Source organism: Myotis nattereri (assembly GCF_964212035.1).
Source record: "Myotis nattereri genome assembly, chromosome: 8".
In the NCBI taxonomy this organism is placed as follows: domain Eukaryota; kingdom Metazoa; phylum Chordata; class Mammalia; order Chiroptera; family Vespertilionidae; genus Myotis; species Myotis nattereri.
The window spans coordinates 2,742,974-2,756,560 of record NC_138083.1 but is presented as its reverse complement, the minus strand read 5'-3'; the positions used below and the strand labels follow the sequence as shown (position 1 = coordinate 2,756,560).

The 13,587-nt window shown below is 50.2% G+C and overlaps 1 protein-coding gene across 3 annotated transcripts in view; it reads left to right on the top strand.

Annotated features, from left to right (window-relative positions):
- Positions 1–2,645: 2,645 nt before the first annotated feature.
- LOC308523402 (dnaJ homolog subfamily C member 5) overlaps positions 2,646–13,587 on the top strand; it is a 290,237-nt gene continuing 279,295 nt past the window's right edge. Inside the window, exon 1 of one of the 3 annotated variants that reach the window (XM_081097336.1) lies at positions 2,646–2,899. The gene's annotated coding sequence lies outside the window, so the exon portion shown is untranslated. Of the gene's footprint in view, positions 2,900–3,150; positions 3,261–13,587 lie in introns of those variants that run through there. The other 2 variants (XM_081097335.1, XM_081097337.1) reach the window with 2 other exon arrangements.

The following is a 13,587-nucleotide window of genomic DNA, read 5'->3' as shown; positions in this document are numbered from 1 at the left end:
CCCTTGGGCAGGTATCGGGGGCTCACTGAGGAAGATCGGGCTGTTGACCTATCCTCGCAACCCCACTCTAGAGCTGGAACCACATGACAAGTACATGACAAAGTCCAAAGAGGAGCTGAGGGCACAGCAATGTCTGGTTAGCAAACAGCTGCCAAGGCAGACCTGCTTCTAATGGGGACTCAAGTGGTATGAAATGGTGACAAGGCATGCTCAGAAACCTGCCTGTTCCCTTGCCCCCCCCCCCCCCAGCCTCTGGGACTATTATTACTTATTTGTCCAGTGTTTCTTCATGTAAAAACAGTATTCTCATTCCCTTCCCCTTCTTGCTCCAAAGATGCCACACACAGTGCCCTTAACTGCTGCGCCCTAAGTGCCAGCTGCACCCACCTCCAAGGCCCATGTGTGAGCCTCCATTCCTTGCTGCCCGCTGCTTGCCTGTGCCCATTCCTGATGTCTTGAGTGTTCACAGTAGGAAACTCATTTACTGGAGGCATTAGACTTTTGGGGTCAGAGAGCCAGGCTTGCCCCAGATGTAACAGCAGGAAAAGTTGGTGGCTTCCAATTATCTAATAATCCCCAGCATGACAGTCCGTTACAACAGCTGGTACCGAGGGCAGAGAGCACATGGCTGCCAGCAGTCAGCATACATTTATGTTGGAAGTGGGTTTCACATAGTCTTTGTTAAATATTTTAATGGCCTGGAATCCTGGCTGGTGTGGTTCAGTGGTTAGATCGTTGGCCTGTTCACCCAAGGATCGCGGGTTTAATTCCCAGTCAAGGACACAGGCTCAATCCCTGCCCCGGTTGGGGTGGTGCGGGAGGCAACTAATTGATGTATCTCACATCAATGTTTCTCACCCTCCCTCCCTTCCAGCCACTCTAAAATCAATGGGAAAATATCCTAGGGTTGAGGAATAACAAAAATAAAAAACGGGCCGGCGGGGAGGGCGGGGGGGGGGGGAGCAGGGGGAAATGACCTGGGCGTTAAAGTCTGCTTTTGTTGGGTGCAAGGGTGACTTTCACGCGGACCCAGTCCTAAAGCTGCACTTCCATTTGTTGGGGTAGACAGCGTTTCCCTAGATGACTGACTTGTGTGAGATGAGCTTTGAGAGTTTGGAGGCAGAAGTGGTGAGGTGGGTGGAGCCAAGGGCACCACTGGGGCTGGCCTTAAAGGGTAGCAAAACCTGGAGTGAGACAAACGGTGTCAGACTCACCCAATTAAAAGGCATGTGAGCCCTGACTGGTTTGGCTCAGTGGATAGAGCGTCAGCCTGCGGACTCAAGGTCCCGGGTTCGATTGTGGTCAAGAGCATATATACCTTGGTTGCGGGCACATCCCCAGTGGGGAGTGTGCGGGAGGCAGCTGATCGATATTTCTCTCATCAATGTTTCTAACTCTCTATCCCTCTCCCTTCCTCTCTGTAAAAAAATCAATAAAATATATTTTAAAAAATAAATAAATAAAATAAAAGGCATGTGAAGCACAGGGTCTGACTGTAGCTGCTATCCACATTTGACAGGTTATCCTTCCTGAACAGGTTGACTTGTTTGTTTAGAGGAAATGCTTAAAAAAATTTTTTTTAATTGATTTTAGAACCCGGCCAGTGTGGCTAAATGGTTGAGCGTCCACCTATGACCCAGGAGGTCACAGTTTGATTCCTGGAGAGGGCACATGCCCCTGTTGTGGGCCCCATCCCCAGTGGGAGGTGTGTAAGAGGCAGCCGATCAATGATTCTTTCTCATCATTGTTTTTCTCCCTCTTCCTCTCTTTCTAAAAATGAACAAAAACATATTTTTAAAAATTGATTTTAGAGAAAGAAACATGGCATTTTTGTTGCAGTTACTTATGCATGAATTGGTTGATTCCCATATGTGCCCCGACCAGGGATCGAACCCGCAACCTTGGCATATCAGGACAACATTGTAACCAACTGAGCTACGCGGCCAGAGCCGGCTTGTTTGTGCATAAACATATTTGTAATGTACTTTTATATATCATGCCTCTTGCTCATTTTACTTTCAGGAGGCATCACAACAATTGTCTGTTATGTAGCCTTTTCTCTATTTTTAATCACTATATTACTTCATTTCACTGTATGTGTAGGCAGGTTTTCATTTTCACTGTTCTATGTAACATCCTGGTGTGTGGCACAGGACCACTCGCACCTGCTGAGCAGGGAAGAAGGTGAGTTCTGCCCTTTCAGGGCGTCGTTTGTGGGTGGTTCATGGACGATGGCAAGGGCACTTCGATGGCTGAGCAGGAAGGAAGGAAGTGCCATCTCTTCGCCCCAAGAATGAGCAAACGTCAGTCACAAGGGGCTGGGTGGAGGGGTGTCGGCCTGAGGCTCATTTCATACCAGTTGTCTCCCGTTCCTTGACAAGAGTAATGACGGTTCTCTCTTATGTAAACCGCTGAGCAAACTCCGGGGCAAGACCAGGGCCCGCCCCCCTGCGCGGCTCCCCGCACCACCTGCCGGCCCACCTGAGACCGGCGAGGCGCTGCCTGGAGGCGGGCCATGCCAGCTCCCAGGAGCCGGCTCCGCCCTCCGCTCCGGGGCCCCGCCCACGGGCTGTCTCGGGACCCCGCCCCGGGTGGGCGGGGCCACTGCCTAGCTCTGGGCGCACGCGCGGCCAGCCCCGCCGGCCGCTACGAACCGGCGAAGCCCACGTCCTTCCGGGGACGCGCGCGCCGGTGCGGATGCGTGCGTGAGCGTGCGCGCCTCCGCCGCCTCTGCCGGTGCTGCTTCCGCGCCCTCTGCCGCTGCCCCCGCCGCCGCCGCCGCCTTTGCCTCTGCCTCTGCCCGGGGTCCCTGAGGCGCAGCCCCGGCTGAGGAGCGCGCCGGCCGGCTGCCCACCAGCGTCGCGGAGCAGAGCGGGCGGGCGGACGGGCGCGCGGACAGGTGAGCTCGCGGCGGGCCCAGTGGGCCTCCCGTCAGGCCGGGGAGACGGCGGGGCGAGGGTCGGCGAGGTGTGCGGGGCCGCGGAGCAGGGGGCGGCGCGGGGCGAGGCGGGGCCGCGGCTGTGCGGGGCCGCGGAGCGGGGGGCGGCGCGGGGCGAGGCGGGGCCGCGGATGTGCGGGGCCTCGGGGCGGGGGGCGGCGCGGGGCGAGGCGGGGCCGCGGATGTGCGGGGCCTCGGGACGGGGGGCGCGCGCCGCAGTCGGAAATGGCGATCCTCCCGCGGGGCCTGGCGCGGGCGGGGCGGTGGAGGCCGCGTCTGGGAGAGCTCCGGGCGGCGGGGCGACCCCCGGGCCAGCGAAAAGGTGAGGCCACCGCGCGACCCCGGCCCCACGCGTGCCTTTGTCGGGTGGACCCTCGGCGGCGCAGGACGCAGCAGGCAGCGTCCGCACATAGGGGGCGGCGCTGGGGGTTTGGGCCTTGCGAAGCCTGTCCGGCCCGGTCCGGCCGGGTCCTGCCAGGTCGCGGCGCGCGCAGCCAGCCCCGCCCGCGGTCCCGGAACGACGGGAGGGTCTTCCTCCCTGAGTGCGCGTGTCCGCCGGGTGCCAGGTGTCCGTCGAGTGCGGAGGACCCTGTCTCACTGCCTCGGGGATGCTTCCCCGACTCGTTCCGTTGTGGCCCACAGAGAGCGGAAGCAGAAGTCTCCGTTTCGTTTCTGCCTTCAGGTTTAGATTTGATTGGGGACGTTTTAACCAGCTGGTTGGTCATAACCTCAGAGGTGCTGTGTCTGAACGGCTGGACATGTCTGTCCTCACCTAATTGTGTTTAAAAACCGCCTTGATGACAAAAACATCAAATCAAAAATTGCTGCATCTATGGCCAGGGTTGCATTACGGCCTTACGCTCACTCACTCGCTTCTCTCTTGCTGAAGGTTGCCATGAGCTTCGGGACTGCGTTCCGTGTCGGGGGAGGTGAAATGAGCCAGGATTTCTGGGCTTCGGGAAACTTTAGGATTGGGGGTGTGTGTGTCTCCTTTCACCCGGGTCGGAGCTGGGACTCGGTGGCACTGGTGGCTGTGGCAGTTCTGCTTGGGCGATGTCGATAGCTCTGTCTCCTCGCGGTCCTTGTGCGGGGCATGGTGACCAGTGCTGGACTCGGACAAGGTGTGTGTACAGGACCCCTCGGCCCAGAGCAGACACTCGGCATGTGGAAGAGACAGCCTTGCTGAGGGCCCTGCTGGGAGCCCCTGGGGAGGATGCCGGTCAGGCCCCGCCCCTCTGTGCCCTGTCTCCCACCACCGGCCCCTGACTCACCCCCCCCCCTCCCCCGGCCCTCTTAGCTGATCTCTGAACAAAGTCCATGCCTTGTCCTGGAGTCTGCCCAGAATACTCAGCTTCCCCTCCCTCGTGCGGGGCCAGGGCTCCCCTGACTTCCCCCAACACTGAACTCCCCTTGTGACCTACTTCATATGTTTGTGAAACTTAATATTTTACTGTGAGGTAAGGTCCGTAGAAAGGCTGTTTTGTGCAGAGAGCAGTTGCTGGCAATAGTATGTGCTCAGTTACATGCTTGTTGAATGAATGAAAGTGATGAGCCTAGTGACAGCCGTGTGATAGGTATGATGACCTTATCATCACTTGGGCATCATCATGGGTTCTGAGGGAGGTTAGTCAGTTACAGGCAGATTGGACCGTCCTGCAAATCTTTCAACTTCTATAATAATTTCAAAATAAAAAGGTTTTCGCCCAGCCTGCATGGCTAAGTGGTTGAGTGTTGACCTATGAACCAGGAGGTCACAGTTCAATTCCAAGTCAAGGCACATGCCCAGGTTTTGGGCTCAATCAATTCTCTCTTATCATTGATGTTTCTATCTCTTCCTCTCCCTTCCTCTCTAAAACCAATAAAAATATATATTAAAATTAAACGGTTTTAAAATCAGACCTGCCACTGGTAATACATTTGGAAATTTTGTTTTTGGTTACCCCCAAAAATCAAAACCTACTTGTTAGTCTTAATACTTGGTGGCATTTGTCAGTGAAGTGGAGGAGTGGAGTCATCCGTTAGCAGAGTCCGTGTCAGTGAGCTGTTCCTGAGCCTGCCCTGGCGCTGCGACAGCGCGGGACTGAGGGACTCAGGACTCTCACCTCATGCCCGCGTGAACTTGCAGGAGTGGTTTTCTTGTGCTCCTCAGGTGACTGTCAGTGTGCAGGTATTGAATGTGTGCTGCATGTTTCTCAGCCATTTTGGTCCTTGAGTCCCCCTCATTTGCAGAGGGTGCTCAGGTGAGCGGTACCCTCAGACGTGGAACTTGAATTCAGGCCTCCTGAACAGGTTCGTGTTCTGACCACCTGCAGAATCCTCCCATAACCAGCTGCTATGGTGCATCTCTAGAGCCCAGGCATGTAAGGCTCGCATCCATCCTGGGTGCAGGTGTTTGCTGAATGAATGACTAAAATGCAGTGAGACTGGGTCATGATAGGTAGAATTTTATATGAGGTGGGAGTTTGCTTCTAAAGCCAGGGAGCAAGGTGAACATGATGCACACAGATACAGTGACCCTTGGAAAATTCCTGGACTCTGTTAAGTAGTCTGTGCAGGGCGTGGAATGTGTAATGCTGTAGGAAGACCTTATTTCAGCCACGAAGGCTCAGGCCAGTGAGAAAATGGGTCCCTGTGTCTTCAAAGGACCCCCGTCAAGCATGATGACCAGTCCTTGCACAAGAAATAGACAGGAGACTGACTCTTAGCTCTTGATGGTGCCTCATGAGTCTCCGGTGCTCTCCAGATCAAAGGTAAACAAACCTACAGTCCTAAAATGAGGCTCATTAGTTTCTTCTATTGAATGGTCAGATCAGAACGTTTGGGACTGCAGACACCTGCTTGTTCATAGTCCTCTCTCTGTGTGTGTCATTGGAGTCTGTGCTAGGATTTCCTTCCTGAAAGAAGACAAGGCTAGTAGGGCTCCCGCGAGGGAACGGAGGTGAGGGTCCAGGTACTCACCCTGCCTGCAGTTGGGGGAGCACAGGAGGTGATAAGTGGAAAGATACTTCATCAACTGCTTCCTGAATATAAGTAACAAAGATGCCGAAAACCATGACAGTTGTATCTTGTGAAAGGGAATTGCTAAGCCAGGGCCAGCTCTTAGGTAATGCCTTCCCCTGGAGAGGATTAGCCCTAGTCTGTTACCGGGCACCTGGAGATTTAAGGATTAGATTACCAAACCACCTTTAGTTTAGATTTAGTCTTTCCTTATTCTTCAGACTAATTTTGTTTGTGTAAGTTGTGCCAGTGAAATAGCGCATTCTGCCTCTTGGTCTGGCAGAATGAATAGGTTTAGGTCTTCAGCAAATAAAATTGTTTTAAGTTCTAAGAGTTTTGCAAACATATTGGTAGTTAACACTGAAATTGCAAAATGAAGTACAGCATTTCATTCTGAAAGGGAAGTATGGAGTGAGCCCCAGCTTGTGTCACTGAAATGGCACCCTAAGCAGTTTCCTTTTCAGGACTGATCTGTGTGCATTAAAGGCTTACTGAATGCCAGTGTCATTCTACATGTGTCTACATGAATGATTGTTACAACTTAGCTCTGGCAGAAACCTTTGTAGGTTAAAGTCAATAATATTTTTAAATCATCTGTTGAGAGTGATTGTGACTATTCCTCGAATGTATGAATGTGAATGAACTTATTCATCCTCATGGGTTGTAATTTTATTGTCCTTACAATTTTTCTACATTGAACATGTGTCACCAGCAAACGTGGTTTACAGGGTGAAATGTACAGTCATTTGGTGTCTCCATTGCTGTGTGAGGAGAAAGTCTGTGCCAATTGGTTATAAAGTTGCATTCTGCGAGTCAGAGGACTGGAATGCTGACAGGCTGCCCTATCAGCTGTGCCCGCCCTGACTCTGTCCTCGAGGCCAGCTCCTTTCTTAGAGACTCTCCTTGCCCTGTGCACTGTTTTTTAGGGTGCAGGGGAATGTGTCATTGTGATACCAACGGAACTAAAATCGCCTGTCTTATTCTAACCATGGGGCTGAGTTCAGGTGTGAGTGGCTCCCAGCACACGCCCCAGCTGGAATGGAGGGACCGGGTTGGAGGTGCTAGCCCGGGAGCTGCAGGTCTGGGGCAGGAGTGCTGGGCTCCCCGCTCTGCAGAGCGCACGTGCCACTGCCGGCTTTTACTCCTATTATTGGAAGAGATTAGTGGCATAGCATATGTTTGTTTTTTAATGAGGCAGTCCCATTTAATTTTTCTTTATTATATAGGAGCGTCTTTTATTGTGAGAGGGTTTCTCTAAGGTAATTAAGGAAAATGTTGGGGTCAAAGAGTACAAACTTTAAAATTTTTTTTAATATATTTTATTGATTTTTTACAGAGAGGAAGGGAGAGGGATAGAGAGATAGAAACATCGATGAGAGAGAAACATCGATCAGCCACCTCCCACACACACCCCACCGGGGATGCGCCCGCAACCAAGGCACATGCCCTTGACTGGAATCAAACCTGGGACCCTTCAGTCCACAGGCCGACGCTCTATCCACTGAGCCAAACCAGTCAGGGCCAAACTTTATAATTTTTGCCATATATTTCCAAGTTTATATTCTGTCAGCGTATCTTTCCTCTTCACCTACATGGGATTTTAACACTTCGATGCTACGGGCTTGATATTAAAATCTGGGATTTTTTTTTTCCAGTTGCAGCAAATGTTGCTGTTTCCTTTAAAATAAGAATATAGGCCCTGGTTGGTTTGGTTCAGTGGATAGAGCGTTGGCCCTCAGATTGAAGGATCCCAGGTTCGATTCTGGTCAAAGGCATATACGTACCTTGGTTCCAGGCTTGATCCCCAGCCCTGGTTGGGGTAGCGTGGGAGGCAACCAATCCATGTACTCTCTCACATTGATGTTGGGGGGGGGGGCGGGGGAGAAAGAATCTATAATAATAAAAGGGTAGTATGCTAATTAGACTGATGTCTTTCCTGATGAAAGCCAGCCCAGGTCCCGGTGCCTGTGGGCGGCCAGAGGAGGAAAGCCCGGGTCCCAGATGCCAGAGGAAGCTCTTGGTGCCAGCAGCCCAGGTCCCGGGTGCCAGAGGAAAGCTGGTGCTGGCAGTCGGGGAAGGAGGGCCTACTCTTGCACGAATTTTCATGCATTGGGCCTCTAGTGTAGTTATAAACTGCTAAAATAAAGTATAATGAATCCTGATGTAAAATAATTTAGTTATAAATAAAATAAAATGTTTAGTTTAAGTGGACTTTCTTAAATTCATGAAACCAGTCAGCCTCTCTTTTTTAAATTAACTAAAAAAGAAGTTGTGTTCTGGCCCTCCCGGCTTGGCTCAGTGGTTGAACATTAACCGAAGACCTAGGACAGGGGTCCTCACACTTTTTAAACAGGGGGCCAGTTCACTGTCCCTCAGACCGCTGGAGGGCCGGACTATAGTTTAAAAGAGAACTATGAACAAATTCCTATGCACCTGCACATATCTTATTTTGAAGTAAAAAAACAAAACAGGAACAAATACAATATTTGTATTTGCATGTGGCCCTCCGGCCATAGTTTGAGGACCCCTGAACTAGGAGGTCACAGGTCTGTTTCCTGGGTTGCGGGCTCGATCTCCAGTAGGGGGTGTGCAGGAGGCAGCCAATCAATGATTCTTGTCATTGATGTTTCTATCTCTCACTCCCTTCCTCTCTTTGAAAACTAATAAAAACATTTTTTTTTAATATATTTTATTGATTTTTTACAGAGAGGAAGGGAGAGAGATAGAGAGTTAGAAACATCGATGAGAGAGAAACATCGATCAGCTGCCTCCTGCACATCCCCCACTGGGGATATGCCCGCAACCCAGGTACATGCCCCTGACCGGAATCGAACCTGGGACCTTTCAGTCCGCAGGCTGACGCTCTATCCATTGAGCCAAACCGGTTAGGGCTAATAAAAACATTTTTAAAAAGTTGTGTTCTGGATAAAAGTTTTTTTTTTTTAATACGTTTTCATTGATTTTTCTTTTAGAGGAAGTGAGAGGGATAGAAAGATAGAAACACTGATAAGAGAGGAACATCATCAGTTGCCTGCCTCCTGCCCAACCCCTACTGGTGATCGAGCCTTCAACCGAGGTACATGTCCTTGACCGGAATCGAATCCGGGACCCTTCAGTCTGCAGGCCGACGCTCTACCCACTGAGCCAAACCAGCTAGGGCTAGATAAAGATTTTTACTAGACTGCATTCATCTTATACTTTGACTCAGGAGGCTCATCACATGTAAAATTAAAACTTTTTTAATGTGAAATTTAATAGTCCTGTTTCATTTGGAAATGAAACTTGAAATTCTACAGTTTAAAGATGACAGTTATCTGTGAAGTATTTCTTAACTAGTCCAAGTAAAGTTCCTCCCTGTTTGAAAAAGTTTCTCATGAAACTTTCTGAGAGGATGCCTTCTGTTCCCCCAGGCATGGGTTGTACTCAGTGTGCATCAGTCAGAACCCCCAGGGCAGCCTTGCAAGGTAGCTGTTATCCAATTTTATAGAGCTACATATTCCTTAGTATAAAGGTGTAGTGTTGAAGAAAACACACAAATAACTATCACACATGTTAAAACGACAGAACACAGGATTTACGGCTCTTAAAACGGCACAGTTTTCTCTGGCCTCGCCTGCCAGTTGGGTAGCCCTGTGGCTGGTAACAGCAGCATCTTTCTCCCACAGGCGGCTCTTCCTTTATAGAAATGTCAAGGGCAACTATAGTGTCATCTGAGGGGGCCGTGTTGGTGGCTGTGGGCTGTGATACACATCTGTGGACGGCAGGGCCATGCTCCTGACCTGCTCTAGTTTGGGGAAATGTGCAAACCTCCCCAAGTGTCTGTGATCTGCACCTCTGACTTATGGCGTATCTTCACTTGGTTGCAGTCAGCGTGGTGAAGCACGCCTAGATACACCGCCACTTCCTCAGACCCACAGTCTGCTTCCTAAATAGGCCACCAGCTGACAGCTCACCTCAAGTTTGTTAGGCCCAGTTAACCTCCCCTAATTAGATGCCAGCCCTCTAAAGTTCAGAAGACAGATTTCCCCGGAAAAGGAAGATAACCTTTTACATCTAAATGTATGCAACAGGAATACTAGTGTTCGAGCTCAGCATTAAAAAATTATAACCAGCATTACAGACCTTGTCTATATGTGTATTTTTATTAGTATTTTTAATCCTCACATGATATGTTTATTGATTTTAGAGAGAGAGGGAGGAAGTAAGAGAAACATTGATCGGTTGCCTCCCATACATACCCCGACTGGAAATTGAACCCACAACCTTTCTGGTTCAACCATCTGAACTATCTGGCCAGTGCACATGCATATCTATTTGTACTTAAAAATAAGTAAGTGGTTAGTAAAGTACGTATTCAGATATTCAGATAAAACTTAATGTACAAGAAGGCAGGATCTGTGCTCAGAGCTGGGAAGAATTACCCTTGTTTGTACAACAGTTACCGATGGTCAGATTGTACAGTGCCTGGGAGCCCGGCTTGGATTTTGATCACAACCCTCCCCATGCGCAGCACAGTGGCCCCAGCACATCACTCAGTGTGTCTTCCCATCTGTAAATTGGAGATCTTCGTCATAATGGCTGTGCTTATTGTGTCCCTGTCGCAGGTACTCTACCCAGGCTGACTCACAGGCACAGCGTGCAGAGGAGCTGTCAGGGAGGTGTTCGGTAGCTTGCCCAAGTCTCTAAGCCCGTCAGTGGCACCACCAGGGTCCAGCCACCCCCCAGCACCCTCCTGGACTGGGTGCCTGTCCAGCGGACTTCGCGGAGCTGTCACAGGGTCCAGGGCGAGTGTGATGTCTGCGCACAGTGAGCCCCCTGGTTGGGAGCTGCCATGCTGGTGAAATTGCAGCAGCGCTGACGAGTTCTGTGTTAGGTGTGTTCCTGTGTGTAACACTCGCTGCCTCTAACATGAGGTGGCTGTCACAGGTGGACTGTCATGGTGTAATTGGTGCACCTTGCACTTGGTCTCAGACCAGATTTGGTGGAACAGTTCGATTCTGGTCATGGTTGTAGGGAGGTAGTCACTGTGGGAGACACTGCGGCCAGGGAATCACAGTTTTGTCAGGAGTGATTTTACAGTTTGGGAACCTAGGTTTGGTGGGGGGCCCTGGATCAGGTATTTCTCTTCCTCTAGGTATTTGCTGTGGTCCCCGGCCCTTGGTGGTCAGGCTCCAGGCTTGCTTCTTCCTGTTAACCTTGTGAGTCATGAGGGCAGAATTCTTTTTTCTTTTTTTTTTTAACTCCTTACCTGAGGATATTTTTCCACTGATTTTTAGAGAGAGTGGAAGAAAGAGGGAAAGACAGAAATATTGATATGAGAAAAACGCATTGATTGGTTGCCTCCTGCACACGCTCAACCACGGCCAGGACCAGGGAGGAGCCTGCCACCAGGGTATGTGCCCTTGACTAGAAACAAACCCGGGACCCTTCAATCCACAGGCCAGCGCTCTATCCACTGAGCCAAACTGGGCAGGGCCAGAATGCTTGTTTTCTTTTAGTCCAGGTACAAGACACTCTTCCTTGTGACCAAGCACAGTGCGTATTGATGTGAAATGCTTGTGAGCTGCTGTTCTTTGGTAGGTGTGTTCCTTGGCCTGGGACTTAGGTTCATTGTTGCTCTTGTTCTTTCAAGACTTGTGGGGAGGTTGTCCCTAAAGAAGTGATCCATTTTACCTTTTACTCTCTCTCTGTTCTAAGGCTGAGCATCACTGTTGATTTTTATTTTCAGAGTGAAGGAGGAAAGGGGAAATGTTTGGGGGTTCCTGTATTCCCAGCGACTTTAGAAGTCATTTACATTTGAAATGCATTTGAAGTTGGGAATAAAGGTAACAGACAACTGTGACACGCAGCGTCCTCTCATGCCGTACACGTGTGCTGGTAACATTGTCAGATATGTCTGTGCAGTTCATTGGTGGCCGGTTCCTTCTGATGCGCAGTATATTATTACTTTATTTTGGAATAAATAATAAATTCAAAGTTATACATTCAGACAGTTTTCTGAACCTTCTCACTGTCCCCAGCGCTGTCCCCAGCAGCTGGCTCCTTCCTGACTGGCGCTCCAGACTTAACTGCTTCTTCAGTGTCCTTTGGCCGTGGAGGCTTACAAGTTCAGTGTAGATTTTAAGTGAAGATTCCTCCGAGGAGTAGACATAGCTGTCTTGAGACACCAGATGTATTTTTGTTTTTAGTAGAGTTTTTTGTCTGTATGATTGGGTCCAGGGTGTGCGAGGCTGAGCAGCAGTTTGCTTCCCAGAGGGGTTTGCTGGTCACTGCCTGCCAAGTGCCACTGTATTCTGCCTCGTCACATAATGAGTTACCTTTGCCCCCTGTCCCCGTGTAACTGTCCCCTTGGTAGTCTTGGGTGCTTGCCTTGGCCTCTTGGTCTCTGTGTGACGTGACTTGGTCTTGCCTTTCAACAGCACACGTCTCTCCAAGTTGAGTGTGAAGGTGTTTCTTCCTTCCTCCCCTCCTCTTCTTCCGAGTCTTGTCCGTCCTGTCCCTTTACACCTTGTTAAGGCAAAGACATTGACATTGTGTTTTGTGATCATAAATTTGAACTTGCCCAGCTGGTGTAGCTCAGCGGTTGAGCATCGAGCCAGGAACCAAGAGGTCACTGGTTCAAGTCCCAGTCAGGGCACATGCCCGGGTTGTAGGCTCGATCCCCTGTGGGGGGCGTGCAGGAGGCAGGCGATTGATGATATTTCTCTCTCATCATTGATGTTTCTATCTCTCCCTCTCCCTTTCTCTCTCTCTCTCTCTAAAAAAAAAAAATCAATAAAATATATTTTTAAAAAGTTTTGAACTTGCTTGTCTTGTGAGTTTATTCCTGAAGATCCATAAAATTTGGCATTGCTTCCCCTTGTGGAAGCTGTGTGTGTTCTGGACCAGGGTCCCTGCTCCCAGCGCATTTGCTTTCTCTTGCCTGTCCAGGAGGCTGAGGGCAGATGTGGCGGTCCTGGAGGGCTCTGCATCCCAGAGCACGTCCCCAGAGGCAGTGAGGACCCTGGTGTGGCCTTCACGCTGCTGGTCAGCATCACCCAGACTTCAGGCCATAAAACCTGGCTTGGGGATGCTGACATTAACAATTGTCTTAAGTAGTGTTATCTAATGATGTATATAGAAATACCACCCTATCCGGTTTGGCTCAGTGGGTAGAGCTTTGCCAACGGACTGAAATGTCCCAGGTTTGATTCTGGTCAAGGGCATGTGCCTCAGTTGCTGGACCTCCCCAGCCCTGGTCAGGGCACATGCAGGAGGCAACCAATTGATGTGTTTCTCTCACATCGATATTTCTCTCCATCTTTCCCTCTCTCTTCCACTCTCTAAAAATCAATGGAAAAATATCCTCGGGTGAGGATTAAAATAAAATGAAAAGAAATACCAAAGAATTTGTAGCTTTTGTAAGATTTTTGAGACTGACTCGGATGACTTCAGAAGTCTGAATGAGGTGTGCTGAGAATGGGATAGGATACAGTGGGCCCTGGAACAGCACGGGGTTAGGGATAAGGACTCCTGCTCAGTGGAAAATCCCACATCACTACGTCAACCTCAGCATACGAGGACTTCCAGCTGCAGCGTTGACATTGAACATGGGTTGGACTGTGCAGGTCTGTGGAAGACCCCGTGCAGCTCAAACCGTGGTGTTCCTGGTC